Below are 27,594 nucleotides of genomic sequence, written 5' to 3' on the forward strand. Positions count from 1 at the left end.
ATGGCTTTTTGTAAAACATGTAGCACATAATACAGTTTTAAGTTAAATTATTGTTGAAATTACCTTAATGATAATTAGTCTATATGCATCATTTTTATTCAGTAAGTTGAACAAAGTAGTGTTTTGTTTCATGTTAAAATATACAATCATGTGGTATTTTAATAATATTAACACTATGACAATGTCACAATGAACTAACAATAGAGAAATAGATGACTTTCAGGAGGTAACTCTACTGGTTCAACAAGCTAAAGCTTTTTGTACCTAAACCAGGATAATAGCATCAGAAAGATTGCCTTAAGATGTCTAAGAGATGTGATTCATTTTCTTTTTAAGGACTTACTTATTTTTATGTGAAAAGAGAGAGAGAGAGAGACAGACAGACAGACAGACATCCATTCACTGGTTTACTTCCCAAATGACCACAATGGCCAGAGCTGAGCTGAGTTGAGGTCAGGAGCTGGAAGCTTCTGGGTTTCCCATGTTGGTACAGGGGTCCAAGGCTTGAGCCATCTTCTGCATTTTTGGCGGGGATGCTGTTGCTTGCAGGTAGAAAATTAGCACACCGAACCACCTTGCCGACCCCTGATTCATACAGAACCATGAGTTATGGCAAAAATCCCAAATTTCCAAGCCCAAGTTGTCAGAAGATTGAAAGTGATTTACTGAAAGTTAAAGAATAAAGAAGTACAAAAGTAGGAGTGGTTGGTTGAAATATGAAGTCACGGGGGGTCAGCCTCGTGGTATAGCAGCTAAAATCAATATTGTAATATCAGTATTCCAAATTGGAGTATTGGTTCAAGTGTTGGTTTCTCTACTTCTGATATACCTTCTGGTTAATGTATTTGGGAAAGCAATAAGAGACGGCTTAAGTACCTGGTCCCCTTCCTTCGATGTGGGAAACCCAGATGGAGTCCCTGGCCAGGAACTTTGACGAGGGGCATTGTGGCCACTTGGGGAGGAACCTACAGCTAGAAAATTTCTCTCTGCTTTTCTGTCTCTCCCTTTTCCTCACTGACTTTCCCATCTCTCTGTCATTCTGTGTCACAGATAAGTAAATAAATCTTTACAATAAAAAGAAATGTGAGGTTACTACATTATATGAGCCCAGAAGTGATGAATTACTGTAGCTTTGCAATCCTGGATGCATCTCAAAAGCTTCCACAGTCGAGCTGGTCACACTGGTATGTTTCTCATGTCTTCGACAAATACATGGGAAATGATGACTCTGTAATTTTGTGTCCTTGACAGATGGCTAGATGTCCTTGGCTAGATGATGAGTGGATCAGAACACAATGCAATGAATCTAATATAATATTTTTAAAGTGAGCATTGATTCAGTTTGGACCCATTACTGATTTATAAATTCCAGCAACAGAAAGTCCCTTAAGATTAATGCTTTAGTTTATAGAGTCTTCTTCTAGAAGCATTAGAGTGGTAAAATATTATTAGCCATTTCTGTGTTGTGGAGACAAGTAAACATCCAAAAAAAACGCAGCAATGTCTTCAGTTTCTCCACATTCTTACACTAATTGCTCTCAACGAGGGCAATTTTTTTCATCTGGAATTGATACATTAAAAAAGAAAGGAAGGATCATGTTTATAAAGTTTGGCCCTCTGTATGCAAAAAGGAAAATGCTTAAAATGAGGGGCAGGCGTTTTGCTGGGAAGTCAAGCCACGTTAGCGTGCTCACATCCCATATGGAAGTGCCTGTATTGGCAGCTCCTGACTCCAGCTTCCTGCACATACAGATGTTTGGAGGCAGTGGTGATGGCTCAGGTAGATGATTCCAGCCACCTGCATGGGATGCTTGGCTTGAATTCCTGGCTTCTGGCTTCAGATGCTCTTATTGGCAATCAGAAAATGAAGAAGTAGATTTGTGTTGAACCTCCATATTCAAACAGCATACACTATCTAAAGGAAAGGGCAGAGAGCTACTGCTTCATTGAATAGTGGGCTCAAATTGGATTGGCAACTCTTTTGGTTTGCCCAGGATGGCACAAATTTCTGGGATGTGAAGCTTATTTATGTAAAACCAGGATGGCCCTGGACAAATAAGTGGAGTTGGTCAGCCTCAAGCCTCAAACTACAAAGCCATCTGAGGAGTCACAAGCTGCATAGTAGTTATAGCTGCTGCAGCACTTGAAGCTCTTGCTCCTGGAACAGACTTTATGGTTCCTGGTGATCCAGCTGTCCATTGGAGATGTGTGCTGGCTATCAGTTTGGGTATTGCTGTGATGACTTTGAGCAATTATAGAGAAACGAGTTTTTTGGAAGTCTTAAAAATTGTTTGGTGAGTTAGGAACACACTCAGCAAAAATGAGCGCAAACATCCATTCATTGGTTCACTACTAAAATATTCTCAACAGCTGGGAAGGAGGAACTCAAACCTCCCACGTGGTGCGAGGAATCAGATTACTTAAGGCAACACTACTGCCTCCTCGGGGAGCACTGCCTCTACCTTAGCAGGAAGCCAGAGAAAGGAGCCAGAACCAGGTATGGAACTCAGTCCTCCCATTTAGGTTGACTCTTTGCCTGGAACATGAGTGAACTTCTCTAAAGTGCTGTTGCTAACAATATGATGCCCGATTTCCATAAGCCAGTTTAATGACACAATGAGCATTTGTGACTGCTGTTTGACTCTTTAACTCCATAAGATAAATCAATATCTCTGCACAGAGAAATACATATGTATTTTCAAATTGGCATTTTTAAAATGCCAATTCAGGCTGTGGTCTAATACGTGATCCCTCCTAGTAAATGTTTCATGTGCTGGTGAGAAAAATGTTTGTTTTTGTTATTTGTTGGGTGAAATTTCCTGTAGACACCTGCTAGATCATCTCAGGTTTGACTTCCCTTGAAAATCCCTCATTCCTCACTTTTAAAGGATGACTGCACTTAATATAATGCTCTTGATTGAAAGGGTTTTATTTTTTTTTTCCCTTTAAGACCTTGAATATATCATCCTAGTCTTTTACAGCCCAGAAGGCTTCCACTGAGAGATTTGATGTTGATCTAACTGGCTTCCCTTGATATGTAACTTGCTGCTTACTTTATTCAGAATTCTCCTTAGTTTTTGATGATTTGACTACAGCATACCTCATAATATTTTTGGCCCAATGAGCTGCTTGTATCTTCATATCAATGTCTCTTTCAAGACTTGGGAGACTGTCAACTATTTCGTTCAGCACTTCTCAATGTCTTTATTGTTTGTCTCCTTCAGGAATACCTGTGGGTCTTTGGTGTTTTATTTACTAGACTTTCTTCATTCTTTTTATCTTTTGTATGATTAGATGATTTCAACAATCTTGTCCTCCAGGTCATAAATCATTTCCCCCTGTTGGTTTATTCTGCTATTGAAGTTCTAAATGATCAAAGATCTCACCTCCAAAGTTTTTATTTGGTTCCTCCTAAAGAGGTTTACCTCCTAGGGATATTCCTGTCACTGATTTCCGCATCTTCTTAATCTGTCTGTATTCTCTGGCCTTATACTGGCTGTCCTTACAATAATTATTGTTGGATTCTATTTCTGTGATTTTACAGATTTTCTTCAGTTGGGGATCTAATTGTGAAGCATCATTGTGTTGTGGGGGGCATCGAGCAATGTTATTTCTTCATATCTCTTGTGTTCCTACACTGGTTTCCATGAATCTGGTATAATTTTCTATCCTTAACGGAGTGAGCCTTATTGGAAATGAGTTTATTGTTTATCTGGAATGCATGATACCACTTAGTTCGTTGCTTTGGGTGTTTCTAGGTGAGCATAGGAGTGAAACCTGAGTAATTTGTTTAAAGCAATGTCAGGTGTGTGTGTGTGTATACACACATATATACAGAATATATTTACATGTATACACACATATATGACACACACATATATACATATATATGACCCAGTGGTGTATGCTGAAATTGTAGAGGTAGAGGTATAGGTTTGAGATGAATATGGATTTATAGGAGTTGTCTCCTTGGGAATTGTGCTAGGTCTTGCATTTTTTAAAAAAAAAATTTTTGTTGCTTTTTCATGCTGAGAGAGACAATAGTGGCTGACACCTTGCATGCCTGGGAAGCGTGAGTGATGTTGGGGATTGTAGCACAACAGGCTGTACCTCTAGGGCTGCGTGGTGCAGATACATACTTCCTCAGGTCCCACTAGAAGGTTCTAATAGATTATATTTAACCCTTCATTCTCCAGAAATCCATTCAATGGAACAATTTATTTCTTGCATATATTCAGGGTTTAAGGTGCTAATGAGTAAGCCGGCATAGATATTAATAAAATGAGACACTACTTATAAGGAAGTTATAACACCACTAGCTCTAGTCTTGGCATCAGGAGGTGAAAACTGAGCACTGCTCCAGTCCTGCAGGATGACTCCGGGGTATACAGGAGGCTTTGCCCAGTGGGTAACAGTCCAGAGAGGTAAAAGGCATGCAGGTTCTTCCGTGAGTCCATAAGGTAGATTCCAAGAGAACTGAAAAATTTAGAGCTAATCGTTGCAGTTCTGATGTTGTAAGAAATATGAGGTCATTTTACATTGCTCTCCCAGAATGGGAGTGAGTGGATTTTTTTCTGAGTTACTTTTGGTGCCAGCCTCAGGAGCTAATGGGAATCCCTTAGCAGAAGCACAGCTGTGCTACTAATGTGTCACTGCCCTGATTTTGACTCTGATTCTGGAAGGAGTGGGATTGAGATCTGCCAGGTAACATTTTTTGGCGAAGTCCAGCACTCTGATGGGGTGGGGGAGTGGCATCCCTTTCTCCAAGCCTGGCCGTTGCTGAGACCCCAGACAGCTCTCCAGGTTGCAATACCAATTGGTGTGTTACTGCGGAATTGCACTGAGCTAACACTGCGAGTGGTGGAGCACTTGGCAATTTCTTCCTGCATCGACTTGGCAGCTGACTCACAGTAGGGCAGACCAACCAGCGTCTGTCTTTTCTCTCTTATTCTTTGTTATTTTGTCACGTTACTGAAAATTTCTGTCAGTCAGACCGGTGGAAACATGGTGCATAGTTCTTTGATGCCACAGCAGCTGAGGCTGCACTCCCTATTCCCCATCCAATCATCTGGAATCTCCAAAGAGCTACTTGTGAGTAATGAAAACATTTGGGAGAGGGTTTGGCAGCCCTGGCACAGATAACTGCAGGAACACTGTGTGTTCAGCAAAACTCCTCTGTCTCATCCTCTATGCAGAGAATTGTGCTTTAAAGTTCCTGTATGAGATTAGCATCGCATTTTCTTAATGTCTTCTTTGCTCAGTAGTAACTCGAACTGAATGATAGGCAAAAGGAGTATTCGACTTAATGAAAGTTCTGTACAACTAAGGGTTAAACAACAGAAGAGAGAAAAGAACTCAAAATAACATACAAATTAGGTTTTTAACGAGGCTCTCCCAAATGTGTTTGTATTTGCTCATTCCACCATCTCACGGAGGAAAATGAACTGAATGAACTCGTTGTTGGATGAGCAGGTACTGTCAATCTTCTTACATTATTCCAAGCATAAATGATATTTTATGATAATCAATGGACATCCTATAAAGCAATTATTCATCCTAAAAAATTCTGCTTTTCTCTTTCTTCTTCCTCAAATCCCAGAATAAAGTTGTACTATTTCTCTGAATTATTTTATATAAAGAATTTATAGAATTACTAAGAAAAGAGTAATAAATATAATCATAATAAAAATAATCAGCAGAAATTAAAGTATGCTTGTTCAATCTATCTAGAAGTGAAGTTATGCATATATAGCCATATACTTAAAGACTTGAAAGTCATGAGTCCAATACAATAACCAAATCCTCACCTTGTATATGCTGGAATCCCACATGGGAGTCAGTTCGTGTCTCAGCTGCTCTACTTCCTATCCAGCTCTCTGCCTCTGGCCTGGGAAAGCAGTAGAGGATGCCCCAAGACCTTGGAACTCTGCACCGGCATGGGAGACCCCAAGAAAGCTCCTGACTCCTGGTCCCAGAACGACCAACTCCTGACCATTGAGGCCACTTGTAGAGTGAACCAGTGGACAGAAGATCTTCCTCTCTGTATCTCTTTCTCTCTGTTTATCTGCGTTTCCAATCTAAAAAAATACATTTTTTAAAAAGAAGACATAAATAATTTTGTTAATTTCAAAATAGATTTTAGTTTTTATAAGATTTATTTATTTTTTATTGAAAAGGCAGATTAACAGAGAGGAGAGACAGGAAGAAAGATCTTCTATCTGCTGGTTCACTCCCCATGTGAACACAATGGCCGGAGCTGAGCTGGCCTGAAACCAGCAGCCAAGAACTTCTTCCAGGACTCTCACACGGGTGCAGGATCCCAAGGCCTTGGGCCGTCCTTGACTGCTTTCCCAGGCCACAGAGAGAGAGAGCTGGATGGGAAGTGAAGCAGCTGGGATATGAACTGGTGCCCATACAGGAACCCGGTACTTTCAACGCAAAGAATCTAGCTGCTGGGCAACCATGCCAGGCCCCAAAATAGATTTATATTTAATGCAACTTTTATTTGCAAGCAAAGGAATCCAGAACTCTTGCTTATTTTCTGCCATAGTATCTTTTGTTTCTTTTTAATTTAAGTTTCTTTTTCATTCTTAGGACTGTGATATTTAAAATTTTCCCCAGTATCTCTATTGCGGATTAGAGATCAGATTATTTGGCTTTTAAATTCTGTCAATTTCTGTGGTTCTAGGCAGACTATTTTTCCGTAGAAGCATGGGTGTCCTCGTTATAAAGCTGAATATTAAAGTCATTATATGCAGTTATTGCAAAAATTAAGTAAGATCACACAGGTAAGTCCTTCATACTGCCTGGCACATGGTGGCGTCCCCAGTAAAGGCTAGGGATTGTTTGCTATTCCTTTTGGGAAATGTTTCTTCATGTTCCCTTAATCTTCCGCTGATAGACCCAGTAAAGTACTTGGTCTGTTTCATGAACAGCTTGTAAAAAAGAAAATAAATACCTAGGGAAAATGGCAGATGTTAAGAATTTCCAATTTTGTAGCTCACTGTGCTGTCTAAAAATATACCAAAGGCTCCTAATTCTAGAGTTAGGAGGAAATAAATATATCTGGAGCTACAAAGTGGGAGAAAATGCTATGCTGTTAAGAATCAGCACCGATACCATTATTTGCCATATGCTGGGTTTAGTATCGTTGGTCAGACAAAGTTAATGAAAAGGCCCTAGTCAAAGGAAGGTATACATGTTCTTTCTATTTTGTTGAAAAAGCTAGAAAGTCTTTACAGGACAATTCACTAACTTGTGTGGTTGCTGATAAATATGATGAAAGCAAATTCCCAGTGATAATTTCAAGCTCATCTGTAGTGGATCGTAGATAGACTCCTAGTCATGTTGAAAGTCTATAGCTTTAGCATAAACCTTCTGGGCACCCACATTCCTGCGTCTTAGAGAAAGGTGGAAGCCAGCTCTCTGTTTTATGGGTCCAAGTTCTTGCCAAGAGGATTTTGAGCAGAGCTGCTTTCGATGTCCACACTGGGAGACAGTGGAGGGAAGCGAAACCGAGCAGCTGCTTTATGGCTGTGCCATGATGCTGCATAATGGTACGGCTGAGCAGGAGACCAGGCCGGCTCCCAGCTCTCACTGCCCTGGGAATTTCAGGTAGACTGAATGTAATTACTTTCTTTGGAGTTCAGCCAAGGTGTCTGGGTTATGAGCATCTCGTTTTGGACAATTTGTGCCATGGGATCATTAATGGCGAAATGTGCTCAGTGCCAAAATTCTTGATGTTTCATAGCAGCAAGGAAGAGAGAAACTTGAGGAGATTATCTTATTCATCATTCTGACTCCAAATGGAGTAGGCCAGCTCCTAGTGCCTCCTGTGGGCCTTGATATGATCAGTGGGACATCAGACAATGCGATGATGAGTGTTAGCAGATGGGGTCATTAATATTCACTATTCATCCTCCAGCTATGTTCAAAGGAACTTGTAGCAACTTACAGATATCAACGGTGCAAAATAAGACCTTTGAGGATAAAAGAGAATTGAAAGAATAGAAGCTTGCAAGCATTCAAGCTAAGTAGATTATACCATTTTAGGAAGGAATTGCGGCTTTTGTTTTGTGACTGCTAAACCCATGATGAATATATACTGAAGACAGTTTCTTTGTTTCATTTTGTTTCTTTCATTGAATCAAACGTTATAGTAGGGGCACACAATGCTGAAAAAAAAATGAGTCCACAGACAAATCAGCAATGATTTTTTTTTTCTGTTGTAGAAACCAAACAGAAACCTATTTTGTGATTCCTTAAAGCATCGCAAACAATTTGGTAACTTTCAGCATGTTTCTACAAAAGAGATTAAACTACTCAACCAGTTAGCATGCTTAAGTCTTGGGGTGACATTTTCCCCAGAATTCCAAAATCCAGATCTGTCTTAAGGATGTCTTTAAAGATTTAGGGGAGAAATAACACATGTAGCATAGTAACGTAAATATTTAATTCAATAATCTATGTAGGTTTTCCCATGGTTCTAAGGATATGCAAAAGCCAGTTACTGCCTTGAAACAGGAACAACGTGGGAAAGAAGCTTACACAAGTGCTTTGAGATTGAGGTCACGTGATTAAAGGAAGACTAATTCAGAGAATAAGGTGACCAGTAAACATGAACTTGGAGAGGTGGGATAGACTTCTACTGTAGGAGACAGTGGAAGTGATTCTCATTCCAGGAAGAAATCAAAAAAGCAAAACGGCCCAGCCAGTTCAGCTACTTCAAGGTAGACTGTTTGACTCATTCGATATCTCCAGGCAGGAGAAAAGTAATATTGCAAAAGTAATTGGTTTGTTTTAAAAATATTTATTTATTTTTATTGGAAAGGCAGATATACAGAGAGGAGAGACAGAGAGGAAGATCTTCTGTCCACTGATTTACTCCCCAAGTGGCTGTAACAGCCAGAGCTAAGCCGATCCGAAGCAAGGAACCAGGAGCTCCTCAAGGTCTCCCGTACAGGTGCAGAGTCCCAAAGCTTTGTGCCGTCCTTGACTGCTTTCTCAGGCCACAAGCAGGATGCCGCATGGAAAGCCGGACTGCCAGGACGTGAACCAGCGCCCATATGGAATCCGGGTCCGTGCAAGGCAAGGATTTTAACCACTTAGCTATTGTGCCAGGCCCATAATTGGGGATTTTAAATGTGCAAATAAGAAGGTAAGAGAGTTGAGGGTAACATTCATCATACTTTCTTACAAGTTACTGTGGCTGATCCAAGAACCCTGTCTGGGTCTCCCAAATGAATGGCAGGTGTTTGAACCATCATCTGATGCTTTGTAGGATGGATTAATAGGTATTTAGATCAGCAGAAGAGGAACTTGGACTGGCACTGGCATACTAGTGTGGGATGCAGCTGTTCTAAACAGCTGGTCATCCTCCTCTACCACAACATCCTCACTTGTGGGCAAGTGTTGGTATTAATTGGGGTACTGTACCTACTTGGATTCAGGTATTTGTTGACATTAGATGCTTGTTGTTGTTAGAAGTATGGTAACCGACAGTTCCCTTAAGGGAGATATGTCCATTGCCTGTGTTCTATTATCTAGACATCAAAACCATATTCTTATGTTTATTTAATTTGTTTTAATGCATAGGTAATTATTTTTGTGCTGCCGAGTCTCATCTTTCATTTTAACTTCTCTGCCTTCGTGTTGTTAGAGGTTCTGAGTCTTGTTTTACATTTGTGATTTGTAGTGTAATATTTTTTCTTTATAGTCAATAAAACAGCATGCTTAACACAAGGGCCATGAATTTCATCACCGGAGATCCATGGGAGAACTAGGTATGGCTTTAGTGGAAGGACCGGGGTGGGTGTACCTTTGTTTCATTTCTTTTTCTCCAACTCGAAGGAAAATCTTACAGGCATAGATTTTTCAGTGAAATAAAATGAGGTGTACTTAAAGATTAAATGCCTGTTTCTAAAACTCCTACACTTCACTTAGTGTTGGATGTTGTAAAAATGACAGCTCTAGGGCCTGGTGTGATAGCGTAGCGGTTAAGGTCCTTGTCTTGAACATACCGAGATCCCCAATAATGGACGCTGGTTCTAATCTCGGCAGCTCCGCTTAGCTCCCTGCTTGTGGCCTGGGAAAGAAGTCGAGGACGGCTAAAGCCTTGGGACCCTGCACCCACATGGGAGACCCCGAGGAGGCTCCTGGCTTAGGATTGACTCATCTCCAGCCATTGCGGTCACTTGGGGAGTGAACCATCGGACAGAAGATCTTCCTCTCTGTCTCTCTTCCACTCTGTATATCTGCCTTTCCAATAAAAATAAATAAATCTTTGAAAAAAAATAACAACTCAAGTAAACAATAAAATGGGGGGGAAAAAAAGGAGTATTAGAGGGGCTGAGTCAGCATCTGCGAAAAGGAAAAAAACTTATGCCTAGGCTCAGGAATTCTGGGGTGTTCTCAGTGCAGAATCAAAGTGGAAGGTGGGGGGGCGACAAAGTGCTTGGAAATAGCTGCATGGTGCTGTTCTTGGCAAAATGTAATTTCATATTTGTAATTATAGAAGACAACTCGGAAGTGAAGTCATTTTGATTAGCACCGTTATTTATGGGGACGCGGGCTGGTTAGAGTGCTCCGTCGAAGCGCGTGGTGACTTGGACTCTCACCATCTTTCAGACCATTGTGACACTCTGGGTGACCTGGTTATCATGTCATCTCATCAGAACTCCATATTAGAAAGATTATCATCATTACATAAAACTGAAATGTTCGTGTAGGTATTTTGAAGTTCAATAGCATCATTAAATATTTTTATAAATAAACAAGAGCATTAGTACTTTCGGTTTTTGATAACTTGCATTCCTTTGTAAAACGATGGGGACACGTTTCAAAAATGTTCATTCAAGAAACAAGTTCTGTATCAAGAACGGTTAGATGTGAGTTCATGTAAGGAAATGATAAAAGCAGGAATTACAACTCTCCCACGACTTAACACTTGCTGTCTTTCACTGCAGAATCATTTCCTATCATCTCAGTGAATGTGTAGAAGTGTTAGTAATTTGATTCTGCCGATGAGGAAATTAACGTCCCAAGAAATTTTGTTAAATGTTGAAGATTGTAGACATAGATGGTTCCCTAGAAAGTGTAGGGTCTAAGGAAAGGGATAAAGAGAGAATTCTATGCCACCTTGGTGATTTACATAATTAATAATTGTAACTAATGCTTTCAAAGTGTTAAATAGAATTCAACATTGTGATTCAGTGGGCTAAGCCACCACTTGGGATAGTAAAATTCCATAGTGAGAGCCAGTTCAGGTCCTACCATCCTTCTTTCTAGCCAGTCACCTGCTAATGTGTCTCAGAAGGCTGTAGGTGATGTCTGCTTGGGCCTCTGCCACCCACCTAGATGAAGTTCCTGCCTCCTGGCTTTGGCCTGGCCCAGCTCCAGTTGTTGCGACCATTTGGGCATTAAATCTGTGAATCGAAGGTCTCTCTCTGTCTCTCTGCCCTTCTTTTTCTCTCTGCCTTTCAAATAAATAAACAATAAATGAAGCTTAAAAAGTATTTAATAACTATTTTAATACTATCAGTAATAAACATACAGCTAATCAATATATTATCTACTCTTTTATGTCTTTATAAAAGTAAAATTGAAAAATGTGTGCAATTTAAATGAAAAGGTTTTTTTTTTTTTTACATGTTTAGGCAGTCTATTTGAAATAAAAATGTTCAAATGACTAACAACATAAAAAAATAAGTTATGCATGAATTCTTACCTCATCTTTATTCCCTTGCTTTTATTTTCATTTTAGGGCAATTGCTAATTGTATTATTTTAAAAATAAACTCACAAAATTTGGATTCCATTAATTATAATAGTATAAAGAATAAATAACTTGATTGTATGAACAATGAACAGTGTTCACATATTTCCAAAATTACATGCTATTCACAGAATATACTACAATTCATGAAAAAAATATTTTATTTTAAATGTATTTTGAAATAAATATTTCAAATAAAAATGAAATATTTTAGCTTTAAAAGTTATTGAAATTTACTGAATATTTTTATGGAACCAAAGCAGTCCCATTTTTCGTGGTCACTGTCATTTAAATGTTCCTGTGTAAAGATGACACCATTCTGCTTATATATTTCAACATATACATGTATGTGTATAAATTGGGTGTAATATGAATTATTTAGAGTTCAATTTTATAAAATGTTCTTCAGCCATCACAACCACTGTGGTAGAGGCTGTTTTAATTATTGAATGCTTTTGGAGTCATTTGTTTCAGTACAACTTAGAAATGACACTTCATTATGCAAGAATCTGTTGCATTTATGCTTTCTGAGAGGAAGGTTTGACAGGTTAATTAATTTGTCTTTTCTTTTATCTGCATGCCTGTGCTGGGCTCCAGGACTCTCTATTCCAAAGCAGTACCCTACTCTGATGTTCCCCTTGGCACAATGAACAAACTTCTGTGACATCTGAGCAGAAGGGACTTTCCTGTTGTTGACATGGAGCAAGAGGTGTGGGGTGGGATTTGCTGAATACTGATGGTGTGTTTTCGGGGTAGGTGCCAGGGTTGAACCCAGGCTCCTGGTGGCAGAGGTAGTCAGTGGTTGTTCAACAAACGTGGTTAGCAACTTTGAGCTATGCAAGGTGGCCCTCGTCTGCGGTCCAGAGGGGAGACCCGGTGCGCTGAGTCCCTGGAAGGAAATGACACCATCAGAGGAGGGTGACGTCATTGACCTCTCACCGGTCACGCTGGAGCCTGCACTGCCCTCGCTCCGCTGCTGCTGGGCTAGTAGTTGTCTGACGCGGAGCCACTTTGAACCTCACTGGAAAACAGGTGGGAAGAAAGAGCACATTTAGCTTCTCTTCCACGTGATGAAAAACATGGGACAATCTAACCTCTAGTAACCGTTACTCAAAGCCTTCCTTAAAAATGAAGGTCTGGAAGAAACTGTTAACAATCTCTCTCTAAATGAGGTTTTCAAGATGTTTTTCATATGACTTCATTTTTTCGAAGTGAAATTATTTTGTTGTTATTTTATGTATCAGTGTCTTCCTAGTTGACAGCTGTAGTTTAGCAAAAGCACCACTCTGGAAATAGTCTCATCTCCTTAAAGGATATTCTATGAAAAAAAGGGGGGGCAGGGCCCCCTCATCATCACTTTTCTCAAATCAGAGGAAGTCTCTGACGCTGCAGTAGCCCTGTGTGTGACTCAGGGTTCTGCCAGTGAAGGTTACAAAATACTCTTCTGGGGCTCAGGTAGCTCAGAGTGAGTTTTGAGTCCAAATTGAAGGACAAGTGAGTGTTAGTGGCCCCTCCAAGCATCGTTCATGGCTTTAAGTGTGTGTCTTCTGCACTTGTCCCATTTCCAGGAAGAAAACCAGAGATCCAGAGCAAAGATATGCATACTAATGAGACGTAAAATTGCCTTCTCCTCTTCCTCCCAGGAGGTCTGTCAAACAAAGCAGCCCCATAGTAGACCAAGCTCCTTCGCGACAGAAATACTACAGTGCCGCTAGAATAGCTACGTCCCCTGGCATAGATAGGGAATAACCGCTGACTCCATAATGTTCTTTCCAGATGTTTTCTCTCTTTCAGAGCATCTCATGAATATGCGTTGTTATTTTGCCCAGTCCCTTCAATGTATGTACATGATCAGAATTCAGCTAAGGATGCTGGGTTTGCCAAACATTCTCAAAATGAAACTGATCTCTTACAGCCACTGCTGCGCCCGTGACGACTTTCCGCTGTAGGAGAGACGACGTAAAGGACTAACATTGTAGTAGGTGCCCCCTGCCTTGGTTGAGACACTCCAGTTGCTTTGGAAATTGAATGAATTTTGTGGTGAACGTTTTCTCCTGGAATTTCTGTCTCTCGAGCATAAGCAAGCAGATGTCCTTGTGGCCCCTGTATCTTCTAGATGACTCAGTTCATGACGTGTTTCAGTAGTAAGCCACCTGCCATGTTATCAGATTAACAGTGCAAGAGGGGAAGACCATTCAAACAACCGAGTAGGGTCATTTTTTGAATGAATGTGAATTCTATGACCACGAAAAAGTGGCCTGAAACCACACACTCCTACTTGCCTCTTAGAGATCATTTCCTATCCCAGCCTGTTTTATTCTCCCTCAGCTTAAGTATCCAAGCTTTGTGCATTGTTCCTCCAGCTCCATGAGAAACCCTGAGAAGCTGTTATCTCTCCTTAGGTATCATTCCTTTAAGGTTATGTTCAAACATACTCCCTTAAGCATATCAAGATTTTCTAGTGTTGTAATCCAAATTTCTGTTGATCCAAACTACTTTTGTAGATGTCCTTCAAGTAAACATGTTTATAAGAAGGCCATAAAAGGCAAAAACTGGCTGAAAATCTCAAAGATCCTATAACAATTTTCCACATTAAAAAAAAATGTGTTTTAATAGAAGATCACCGGAGATCCTTGGCACCAGAGGAACAATTTGTAATCTCTGGTGGTCTGAAAAATAGGAATAAATACAAAACTGTGCCCTGACTGATGTGTGTAGAATACTGCAAGTAATCAATGAAGAAAACATTAAATACTTATTTGGGGAGCTAGCATTGTGGCACATCGGGCTTAGCCTCCACCCGAGAGGCTGGATCCCATACAGGTTCTGGTTCAAGTCTCGGCTGCCCTTCTTCAGAACACCTGAGAATGCTGTGGGTGATGAGCCAAGTGCTCGGGCTGCTGAACTCATGTGGGAGATTGGCAAAAAGCTCCAGGCTCTTGGCTTCAGCCTTCCCAGCCCCAGGCGTTGCGGCCATCCGGGGAGTGAACCAGTAGATGAAAGATTCTGTCTCTCTCTGTACCACTGCCTTTCAGATAAAAATAAATCTCTAAAAAATGTGTTATTTTAGACTGAGAATGTTTTAAATCTATGCACAGATATTTCACAAAACACATTTTCCATTTATATTTGAAATGCTTGGGTGGGTAGACTTCATAATATTTTTACACAATTTTAAAACGTACATTTAAAAGGCTATTATTCAGAACATGATAATCAAATCAGATGGACAATTGCAATGTCAGGTTTCCATAGGTAGGAAGACGGGAGAAAGTAAAGCAGCTCCTTCCAGAGCAGATTGCCTCAGCAAGGGCGATGTTGCCTGTAAGCTCGTGTGCAGTGGCGGTGCTGACATGGTACCAGTCCACCAAGTAAGGGAAGACCCAATTAGTACCCCCACTTTGAAAGGATAGGAATGTTATTCTGTGGATGCACTTGACTGAGGTAGAAGAGGATTATGCTTGATGCCCTATAGAAATTCAATCCTTTAACTTCAACACCCCAAAACTGACCCCTTGAACTTACTAGTGTCACTAATTATTTTGCTTGATTTTTATGTCAAAAAGGGTAAAACTTTACAATGTAAATATACACAAGGTAATCATGGTATTTGCATTACTTATAATAAAATGTCCACACTCATATACATATTGTGACGAGTCTCTACTGTCCCCAGCAAGGGTTTTTGATTTCCTTTCAACTTTTTAAAAAGATTTATTCATTTTCATTGGAAAGGCAGATTTACAGAGAATGAAAAACAGAGAGAAAGATCCTCCATCTGCTGATTCACTCCCTAAATGGCTGTAACAGCTGGAGCTGAGCTGATCCAAAGCCAGGAGCCAGGAGCTCCTTCCAGGTCTTGTACTTTGATGCAAGGTCCCAAGGCTTTAGGTCAGTCTTTGCCACTCTTCCAGGTCACAGGGAACTGGATGGGAAATGGAGTTGCCCGGCCCATATGGGATCTTGGCATGTGCAAGGTGAGGATTTAGCTGCTGAGCCATCATTCCCGGTCCAATTTTCTTTTTCAATTTTTAGAGCTCATCTGTTTTGTAAGCATAAGCATTGGTATCCCAGAGTGGAGTACAGAAGGAACGATCGAGGAAGCAGTTCTTTGGCTTTGGTGTGTCACTCACATTGAGACGTGGATCTTTTGGAAAAATGCAGAAGAAAATTAGACTGTTTTTTCATTTTAAAGTATGATTAAGTTCTAGAAATTATAAATGATTCAACTCCAAAGTTAATTTTAAACCTTAAGGACAATTGCTAAGGAGACCCTTTACCCCAAGTGAGAACAACATTAGGTTTGCAATATCTACCAATTAAAACCAGATGAAAAAAATTCCTATAAATCCCTAAAACCAGGATCTTCTTACCCCACTTGCAAAATGTCCAGTACTAACACCAGAATAATGGGCACCAGTTTGTGTCCCAGCTGTTCCACTTCCAATCCAGCTCCCTGCTTTATGGTCTGGGAAAACAGTGGAGTATGGCCCAAAGCCTTGGTACCCTGCACCTGCGAAGGAGACATGGAAGGCTTCTGGCTCCTGGTTTCAGAACACCTCAGCTCTGGCCATCATGACCATTTAGAAAGTGAACTGGTGATTGGAAGATCTTTCTCTCTGTCTCTCTGCACAAATCTGATCTGCCTTTGCAATAAACATACATTAAATATTATTTTTAAAAAGAAAAGGCTGAAAGAATAGGGCCTGTTATCAAATAATATCTGTAATTCTGAATTCAAAGCACTGTACAGCTCAATTCAACTGCTAAGAACTTTGTATTAAAGCTGCCTTTGTTGGCACATGGGGGATGAGGGTTATAACTATGAAATTGCAGGTGCCTAATATACCTCTATTTCCTAAGAGAAAAATGCAGAAGCAGTATTCCTCCAGGGGATAAGCATGCTAGATAAATATTCTCAGCGTGACTGTTCAGTTTGTTTCTCTTCTCTATTAGGTAAAACATTCAGGCTTTTCAGAATTTATGAGAGATAAATGTGTAGTCTCAAACCCTCTTGATTTTATTGGAAGAACAAACTATGCATTAATTTGTATTTAATGTTTTTAATGTTCTTTACAAGGCAGAATCCTAAGATCCTAAAATATCAGCCATATTGAGAGTTTACTCAGTGATAGGTATTCAATGATAGACAGCGATCTCAGTTGCCTGATGTGCCTCATCTTCAGGATGGTGTTTTCAGGATTGGTGCTTTCCCTTGGACCACTCAGCCCTCCTTGTATCCCACCTTTAGTCATGTCAATGTGAAGCTCTTACCAAATGTGTGGTAAGTGAGTGTGTAAAAGACTACTGAGCTAAGTTCCCCAAGTGTAAAAAAAAGGATGTAGGACATTAGGCTGTTTCAGGTAGGTGTGTGTTAGCATGCTGGCAGGTGAGAAAGATCGACTCTGAATGAACTTGGGACAGGAGCCCACTGACCGTGACTCTCCATAGGGCTGTAATTCTCCATCTACTGTAACTTATTCAAGACATACTTTTCTGAGTTTTGTAATAACTTTATTAAAGTAAGGCTCTTATGCAGTAATGAAGCCAATTCCCTATAATGTAAAAGCATGCCCCAGACCCATGCCCTTTCACCTAGCCACAGGTGTCCTTGTTTGTCACACTTAGGACAAGGTGCCCTTGCCTGCCTTTTATCAAAAGGAATTCATTGACTTAAGGGAGTGATCCCTAAGAGTCATTTGCTTTTCCATTTGATAAGAACTTCAAGGGTCAGTGTTGTCCGGAAGGAAATCCTGTAACTACATTCAAGTAACTGCTGCCACCCTTCCTTGGGCAGGAGCCCACCAGATATCATAAATTGCCTGACCAGTTAGGAATCCTGAACATATGCCCTTCTCAGCCCCAATTTCTGTCCAGAAGAATCTTCACCCCTGGCTAATTCAGGAGTCTGGGATTTAAGCAGTAGCTGCCTGGCTCCTTGCTCTTCTGCTGTAATAATGATCTGTTGTCAGTGATGGGCCTTCTGCTTGTTTGGTGGATAGACCCAGTTTGGGGGTTTCCCAATAATGCCTCCAACCAGGTTGGGGTGTCATTCAGCAAGAATAAAAGTCTTGTGGGTTACAACTCCAAGGGAACCTAGAAAGGGATGTGATCTGCAAAAATGTTTCTACTAGCAAATTGAGCCAGAGTTGAGAACTATAAAAACAGTATTTTCTGAATACAGCAGCCAGGAAAGTAGTCGTCAGCCATCATTAGCCAGATCTGTTGTGTAAGCCTTCCTGTGACTTCTACTCCACTTCAAACAAACTCAAAATTGCTAGGGGATCCAGGAAGGTGATTTTGGTATGTCTTCATCCTTCAGCTCATGGGATGTCTCTCTCAGTTTGGTCCTGTCAGTCCTCTGATGTCTCCTAACACTCAGCCTGCTCTCCACTCTTCTGCATCTTCTCATTGAACTATTATTCCCTCTCCATTGGTTCATCTACCTGACTGCCTCTTGATCATCCCCTGTGCCTTGAATTAAAATTGTTTTCCTGTGAAAGGCCTTCTTTGGCCAATCTATGTTGTGAAAATTTCTCATCTTCAGAGTCTGTTTCTGCCTCCCTTGCTGTTTATTTGACCATATGACAGGTACCATCATTTGTTAGCGTCTGTCCATTTGCCGGTGTTCCTCAACAGTGTGGAAACTCCCTCAAGTGCCGACAACATTTCTAATATATTTACCAATGTGTATTTGCAGTGTCACATTTAATGCCCAGCAAATGTTCAGTGGTGCTTTTGTTGTGTACATGGACAAACCGGAATGTTCTGACTGCAACCCAGTCAATATTGTCTGTTGGTAACTTGACAGTAGACTTCTCAACACCAGAATTGTAGGTATTAAATACTATTGCTCATTTATGGCCCAATTTGATAGATTTTGTTAAAGTAGCCCAAATGGAATAAGACATCATTCAAATACTATCATTTCCTTTTTTTGCTATGATGTAGAAAAGAATAGAAAGTACCCAGTTAGTGTCTAAAGTAGTACAACAATTATAGATGAAGTTGGCAACACAGATCAACAACTTATAGTGTATAAACATTTTGATCTGGCAATTCTATTTCTAGAAACCCTAATAAGATTATTGGACAGTACACAAAAATACATATATTTTATTCCAGGAGCGATTGTGAAAACACCTGAAGAGTAACAAGTGCTAACCTATTTTCTATTAAAAGTCTTTCTCGGGAGCCACGTAATGTGATGGTATACATCCTTCTAAAAAAACATGCGGGTGGAGTTAGATATTGTGACAATGGATAAAGCCACCGCTTGAGCAATCTACATCCTATATCAAAGTGACAACTCGAGCCCTGGTTATGCAGTTTCTGAGCCAGTACCTAGAATATATACCATATATGTATATGTCCCTAATATCTAATATATAATATACTTGAGAAGCAGCAGATAAGAATTCAGGTACTTAAACCCCTGTTGGTCACATGGGGTTACTGGCCATTTGGAAAGTGAATCAGTGGATGGAAGATTTCTCTCTCACTCTGCCTTTCACATAAATCTTTTTAAAGATGAAGGCAAGTTCTACCCAAACTGTAGGCAACTGCCTAGGTTGCTTTCTGTCTAGGCAAGTGTTACGCTGCTGGAAGAAAAGCAGCAAATAGCTGGTGGTCCTGGTTAATGTCAAATTTGTATTGACTATACCAGTAGGCCAACATAGTTGCTTATTCTCTCTTTCCCTTTTTTTTTCTTCTCTTTTCTTTTCTCCTTTTTCTTTTCTGTTCTATTCTTTTCTTAAAATATGTGGGGAAGATAGGGCATGCCAGAATGGGACACAGCACCCTGGCCTCCTAGTCAGGGGGCTGCAGATTGCCCAGGGGAGTGTGGGGATGTATTGGAGTGGGAGTAACTGAGGGCCTGTTTGACAGGGGAGAAATGACATGGGCTGAGCTATATAACATTGCCCACCACTCATTGGTTCACACAAAACATGGGGCTGGGAGACATACTTGGCTGGGATAGGCTGCAGGACCCATTTGTGAGTGTCAGAACAGGTGGTAAGCCATATTTGTCCCATCCACCTTCCTTTGTACCTGAATTTCTCCACCCTAATCAGGCCCACATTGGACATGCATCCTTCTGAGCTATGTAAACAACATTAAAATTAAAATAGCTTGAATTATTTAAAATTAAAATATTAGCTGTTTGCTGATATGTTTGAAATTTATGAAAAGTATCATTAAGATTTTTATCATTGAAAGTGTAAAATCAAACAAATAAATATCAAATGATATTTTAATCAAGTGAAATGATTATATACACTTCTCTTGCATATAGTAAGCAGGAAAGTACCTGGTTCTTGGTAAGCTGGTGAATGTCACAGGTAACATTCTCTCACAAGGGGCAGAGGACAGCTCCGGTCCCCCTCTAGTGACATTACACAGGTCAGTCAAAATGCACGTTTTCATTTCTTTGGAAACAGGATTGGGAGGAATGTGCCTCTCTACGGGCAAGCTCATTAGAGAAGTCTTCAGTTTCTTGATTGCTGAATTCTGAGTGTTCATCTCTCAGTATTCTTTCACAGGATTACAGAACTTGCTAAGTGAGATTGTTGAGCAGATTCTTATTGGGTTTAGTGTGTGTGGCTATGCCAACACTGGAGTGTGTATATTACACAAATTCAAATTTTCCTTCTCTCTTCTGCCAAAACCCTAAACACTGACAAAAAGACATATGATGTGATGAAAACAAAACATTAGTAATGTGAAGTCTGAAAAGGCAGCCAATCTTGGAAGAACTAAACGGGACTCTTCATATTCTAAGCTATTAGCAAAAACACTTACTATGCAAATGTATTGAGTAGTTTCCGTATACCAAGTATTCCTAAGAACTTCCTGGCATATGAAATCAATGCAGAATGGATAGGCTTATAGGTTATAGTGTCCTTAGGACAGATCATACATGTGAAAATGCTGCACACTACACTTAATCTTGTAAAAACATTTGGATTTGTTGCTTTCTATAGTTGCAATTAGCTCCTACTTGAAATTAATTCTAATAAGCTTCAGAGGATGAGATTATCTGTTGGATTGGATTGTAGAAATACAAACTTGTCAATTAAAACTCCGTCGATTATGACTGTAAAAGTTTGCATTGTCACTTTTAGGGTAATTAGTCTCATTTGGATAAATACGCTCGGCATTTCTAACTTGATTTCCTTTCTACTTTCTGCTTCCGAAGTACAACCTCAGTTCCAAAGAGAGTGGCAATGGCGTAAAGCTTCGGAGTCTCTTCTGATGCTCCTGTTGTTGTGTTGTGCTTCTTTGAGAATCACCTTTCTCACTGATGCTTCTTGTGATGTCCTGGCCCATCCCATTAACTTTGGGATGTTGTTAATATCCACTTCTGACCCTATGTCAGGGCTACCACTTACCTAAACTGCACATTGGTCAGAAGTGGGATGAAGCTCCCCCGGAGACAGACACATTGCTGTGCACCTGTGTGCACCATGCACCTGCAGGACATTGGACACATGCTGTTGCTATACCTGGAGAATTGGTTCCAGGACTCCAATAGGCATCAAAATCCAATGATGCTTCTATTTCTATATAAAATGGCATAATTATTACAAATAGTCTCTCATATTCCCTAAATAATCACTAAGTCATCTTTAATCATTCCTTATCATACCTAATACAACATAAATGCTTTGCAAATAACTACAATACTGTATTGTTTAGAAAATAATGACAAGAGGAAATGGGCTTTACATGCTCAGTAAAGATGCATTTTTCAACAAGCAATTTTAATTCTCAGTTGGTTAAACATCTAATGATGTGGATGCGAGTGGAAGACCAAGTATATCCGTAAACCCCTTTAGTGAACTGGATTTGTCAGCATGTAGGACAGTGAGCCTGAGTTCTTGGGTCTGTAGCCGTTCTGCTGGAGGGCTTATGTTGGAAAGCAGATGGGACTTGCTGAAGGAATGGATTTCTCTCTCTGCTTCTCTAGGGGTTAAGGGACAGTCTTCCTTTTGAGGTCTTCAGGTGGCCAGGGTGATGCAGGGGCCATGCAGCCAGCCCCTGTGGCCCCACCACTCCCATGGCAGAACTTCCCAGGCACAGACTCTGTATGGAGGCTGCAAAACAATTCCAGACCCACGGAAGTCAAATGAGTGAGGTTCTGGGTGGGAGTTCATTGTCCTTGCCTTGCCAGGTGGGGGTTTGGGCCCAAAGAAACAAATCCCTCGTTCCCCCTTCCCTGCAGCAGAGATGTCTGGTGGGAGGGGAAGCCTGCTTGTATAGGGGAGCTGAGGCCGTGGTGAGTCTCTGCGAGAGTGAGCACCTGGCTGCCTGCGGGGCTGGCACTGTCCCTGGGAAGGCACTCAGTGATGCCTGTGCTTCATGGTTCTTTCTGCCCTGTAGCTCTCTGTCCTCACTGGCTTCCCCGCCATCTTCCTACAGGGGAACAATGGCCTCAAGTCTAAGCCCTGGCACTGGCCTATCAACTACCAGGTAGGGCAGAGCCCCTCCCTGGAAATGGGACTGCTGGGAGCTGGTGGGGTGGGTATGCTGGGATGGGTGAGCTGAGATTGGTTCTATTATCTACCCTGATGATGAGCCCACAGAGTGTGTGTGCTCCCTGGTACAAGCGCAGTGAATACAATCACACGTGGAAATGCTAATATTAGATTTGTCTCCTGTAAAGCTTCCCTCTCCTGTTCCTTTTGCATCCGACACTAGGTGTCTGTTGGCCAAGTGAGTCCTCAAACTTCTCTCCCTTTCAGAAGGATGGGTGGTCCTTCTGACTCGCTTCTGTTTCGGAGGCCATCAGAGGCAGGACTGTGATCTGCAACCTCAGATACTGTCTATCTGAAAGCTGACTAGACCCTGGAATGTAAGCTGTTCCCTAATAGACACTGAAGGCTGTGATTACCTTGTCACTAAAGTGAGAGCTTATGGTATGATCAGGCATGTTCCAGTTTTATGACATGCTGGGACACTGGACTGTTTACAATCACTGCTCTCTGTAGTACAGAAAAAGACCAAAGCACTTAGTTCATTCCACTGGTAAGATTTTGAAAAATAATGTATGCTCAGTAAAACTTTTTTAGGTGCATACCTTGCATTTGCCTGTTTCTCAATAGACAAATGGAATGATGGGGAATTGACTGCGTCATGATCATTGTCAAGTGATTAAAACACGAGAAGTTACTCTTTTCTTCTTGTTGCTTTAAGCTAAGTAAATGTACAAAGTCTCATTCTTCTGCTATGTTTTCATGTTGGAATGTGATTTCTATTAATAGTTTCAGATAGTCATATCACTGCACCTTAACATTAGTATTTTTAAAGGTGATAAAAATAAAGTGGGACTGGGCTGGGCGGTTGGTAGAGTAAGGGTAGATTAAGCCCTTATTCTATGTATTGCTTTAGAATGCCTAAGTTGAAATACCAGAGTTGCTCTCAATTCCAGCTCCCTGAAAATACAGACCTGGGCAGGCAGTAGTTTTGCCTCCAGCATTTTCCTGCATCCCAGTGAGAGAGCTGCACTGAGGTTCCAGCTGCCAGGCAGAGCTTGCTCCAGCCCCAAGCATGTCAAGCGCTTGGGGAGTGAGCCAGTAGAAACCCTGTTTTTCTATGACTCTCCAACAAACCAATAAAATATATTTATCTATAAGATATATGTGCACAAACACATGGATTGTTAAGCTACTGGTGATCTTTTCGCAATACCTCTGTGATTGGATTTTAAGGGAATCTGCCTTAAACCAGCAGGCACATAGCACCATGTTTACTGGGAAAAGTACATGACTTTCAGCATACTTCCTGAAATTTCCCTAATAAAAAGAAGCCAACACTAAACAGACATGTAAACCAAACAAATATGCAAAGAAAAAACTCTAGTTTACTGTCAGGACTTTCATCATAGATGTATATGGAAAATATTTCTAATCAGTCTATTTCTCTTTAGTGAGTAATGTCAAATGGAGTTTAGTAATGTCATATGGAGTTTACATATGCATATATATATGCTTTTTATTTATATTAAGCTAAAATTACATTTACTATCCTACTCTTTAGAGTTCACCAGAGCTTATGGGAAGAAAAGTCAAGAAAAAATAAGCTTTCTCTTACTCCTCGAAATCTGGTGTACAAATTTAATATCTGTTAGAACCCCAAGGGTCAATGGCAGAGTAATATATAAATTCCAAAATATAATACAGAGAACACTGCCTCATATATTATTGTAGACACATATACACAGCCTTTGTTTCCTTCAAGAGTGAAACACGTACAGCTGTTTAACGTTCGCTTAATCTTCATGAATAAATGAGAATTTTAAGATGTTTCTGTATAGAGCTGAAAATAGAATTCAGAGTTCTTTCTGCACTATGGATAGAGTCAAAATGAAAAAATGAATAAATTCTCACTTTCAACATTATCTAAGCCTTGGGGGTTGAAAAAGTTTGTCAAAATCAATATAATCTAACTCATTTTTGATTAAAAGACTTTCAAACCACTTGGAGCATCCTAACAAGGAACTACAGTCATTTCCAAGGACTATTTTTAAATCTATTTAATCAGACGAGTTTTTCTCCATTACAAGTATCGGATTTTCTTATTCGTGTTGTCAGCCTCCACTTCACATTCCAGCAGCCTCAGGGACCTTTCAGTCTAGCACTCAAACAATCCCTTATTCTGGTCCTTCTGTGGCCACCAAGCCTGTTCTTTACATTATCTCTTACCTTGCTGTTTCCATAGCCTCTATATTGGCTTCTTGTATCTGTTATCTCTTTTTGGCAATCATTACTCTAGGATCCTGGCAGATGCAAAGCGAGTATTTAGCCACTAGGGTATTGTGTTGGGCCCAAGACCTATATACTTAAGATTTTTCCAACTTCCTACATTTGTGTTATGAATCGCACTCTTGTTTCATCAAGTGCCATTTTTCCAAGCAGTCTGAATCCTTAAACTCTTTTTCAGTCCTTTCCCCCTGCTATCACAGAGAAATAAGTTACTGAGAACAGCGCAAGAATATGAAAAGGAAAAGTTAAGTACCCAAAAGGGCCTCTTGCCTGGGATGACAGCAGTTTATTAGCCCCCAAGCTGCTCTGCCATATCCTTTTATTTCAGCAGGGAACTAAAGGAGGGCCTTTGAAAAGTGAAAAGGGCACTCCCTTAGGATCCTAGGAGGACAGTCAGCAAGTCTACACCCTCTCTCAACTCCCTGCTCTATGGAACTATAGAACTAGAATAAACATCCCCTTGAGACTTGAGATGGTGAGACAAATATGATTGTTGATTACAAGGTGAAGACAAGTGCTGTAGCCACATCACGCTGGTGTGGCCAAAGTCAGAGACAAAACCTGGGAAGAGAAAAGTTCACATTGAAGTCATTGACTAAAGAGTCAGAATGAACCTGATGGCAGGAACAGAGGGTTCTGACATTGCTGGCTGCCCTGAACCCTTTGAGATAACCATATGTGTACTCAATAAGTTTGTGGAAAAAAAGAAAATGAATTGAATAAAACAAGTTGTAGCAGCGTATATGTGAGCAAAAATAAAAAAAATGAAAGCCATGCATGCTTGTTTTCATAAGTCACATTTATCATGTACCTTTGGTACACTCCTTGTATGTACACGGGTTGACTGATTTATAAATTATGCATATCAAGGCTGGCACCATGAGATAGTAGAATAAGCTTCAGCCTACAGTGCCAGCATCCCACATAGGGGCTGACTTGAGTCCTGGCTGCTCCACTTTCAAATCCAGCTTCCTGTTTATAGCCTGGGAAGGCAGCGGAGGATGGTTCAAGTGGTTTGATACCTGCACCCATGTGGGAGACCTGTAAGAAGTCCCAGGCACCTGCATTGGATCACTTCAGCTCTGGCCATTGTAGCCATTTGAGGAGTAAGCTAGTGGATGGAAGATCTCTCTCTCTCTGCCTCCTCTTTTCTCTATAACTCCATCTTTCAAATAAAAATAAATCTTAAGTATATAGATGAAAATCAGAGTAAAAATACTGTAATCCATTCAAAATGTGTGTAGAATCTCTTAAAGGTAAAAAGCAACTTGAATCCAGTTGTCAATGAGAAAGGATTCTCACAATGCTTAAGCCAATAACGCCAAAGAAAAGACAGCCATGGTTTTGGCATTGATTCTAGACGCCGATAATTGCATCATTTAGCAATGGTATCAGGTGGAGGCACTGAGGGAGATGACGTGAATAAAGGAGAAGTGTACTCAGAGTACCTACTGTGGAAACCCTGGGTGTTTGCATTGTCAGGAGCTAAAGCACTGGGGGGAGGGGTATGGATGCTGGGGTGACAGAGCAAGCAGTGGATCTATAAGAAGGATGTTTTCCAACTTTGATCACTGATGCTGTGCCTAGCAGCCCTTTGTCTCTGCACCTAAGTTCTTATACTTCCCTTGAGCTATCTTCTGCTCTTGACCGTGCTATACCTTCCATCTAGTAGAAAATTAGTATTCGTTACGTCAATGAATACATCTAAAGTACAGCTGAGCCCGGTAAATGAAACGTGATCAAAGAATTTTTGCTATTTCATGATTCTTATAACTCAATTTAGAAATTACATTGGAAGTCACTGCTTTAGCTACCCCTCCACCATGGATCAAGGCCTCCCAGAACATTTATTTCCTTTTTCAAGAGGAGAGAGAAAACCATCTCTGTTACCGTTCTGATTGGAAGGGAATGGGTTTTATCTTATTGATCTCTACACATTCAACAATCACCTTGTATAAGTAGCACATAATACACATTAAATTGTTTTTGCGTGATTAGCAAACATATAACTCTGCAACAGTGACCATTTTCTTTGTCCTAGCCATAACGTGTGTGCCTTGGCAGCAGGTAACTAAATATTGAATATTATTTACCAGTGACTGAAAACTGACGTCTGTCTGAGCTTCTCTACTCATGACATGAACACAGTGTTTCATATCTTGAAACTACATGTCTCAGAGAACTGCCCTGTATAAGACAAAGGCCACATCTCCATTGTACCAACTTAGCTTTGCACATCCCTGACTTGGATCAAAGTCTTTGAGAGGAAGACTCCTTGACCAGACAAACAAATATTTGGGAAATATTGCATTAAAATGACTGCCTTGTTCTCCACCGGTGGTCACAATGAATCTGCTAGTAATTTTGTGTCTGTTTCATTATGCCCCAATACTCAGATATTGGGAGCAGTGTCGTTACAAATGTTTTTGTGATAATGTTTACGAGAAAAAAAAATAGCTTTTAAGACAGTAGACTTTGACTACAGCAGATAACTCTCTTTGGTGTGGGTAAGCTTTCAGTTACCAGTTACCAGTGGGTAAGCTTCATTCTATCAGTTGCTGATCTTAAAGAGACCCTGACTCCCCAAAGGAAGAGAGAATGTTGCCAGCACTTACACATTTAAGTGCGTCCAGTTTCCTCGGGCCCTAAGCCTTGCTGCATATTTTGGATTTGTTAGCCTCCACAATTCCATGAGTGAATTCCTTGAAGTCTCTCTCTGTAAGATCATGTATTCTCTACCTTCCTCTCTGACTCTCCCTCTCTGCCTCTCTCTATCTCTCTCTCCCTTACGCAGAAACCTTTCTTAGTTCTGCTTCTCTGAAGAACCCTGACTAATGCAGTGAAGAATGGCTTGCAATCCATAACATCCTAATCAATGCAATATCCATCTGAAGTTTCAATTCCTGCCTCTAGCACTTCAGTAGCAAGTTCCCTTTGGTATTTGAAATAAGCACAGTTGTTCTTCAATTCTACTGTCTCTTCTGTCCATGAGCTCCTGTAACTTATACTATCATTGCCATTCCCCTGAAAGACCACATCCCCTAGTATTTTGATTACT

The sequence above is a fragment of the Ochotona curzoniae genome, unplaced genomic scaffold (assembly GCF_017591425.1).
Source record: "Ochotona curzoniae isolate NIBS_2020 unplaced genomic scaffold, NIBS_Ocur_1.0 contig_2688, whole genome shotgun sequence".
Classification (NCBI taxonomy): Eukaryota; Metazoa; Chordata; class Mammalia; order Lagomorpha; family Ochotonidae; genus Ochotona; species Ochotona curzoniae.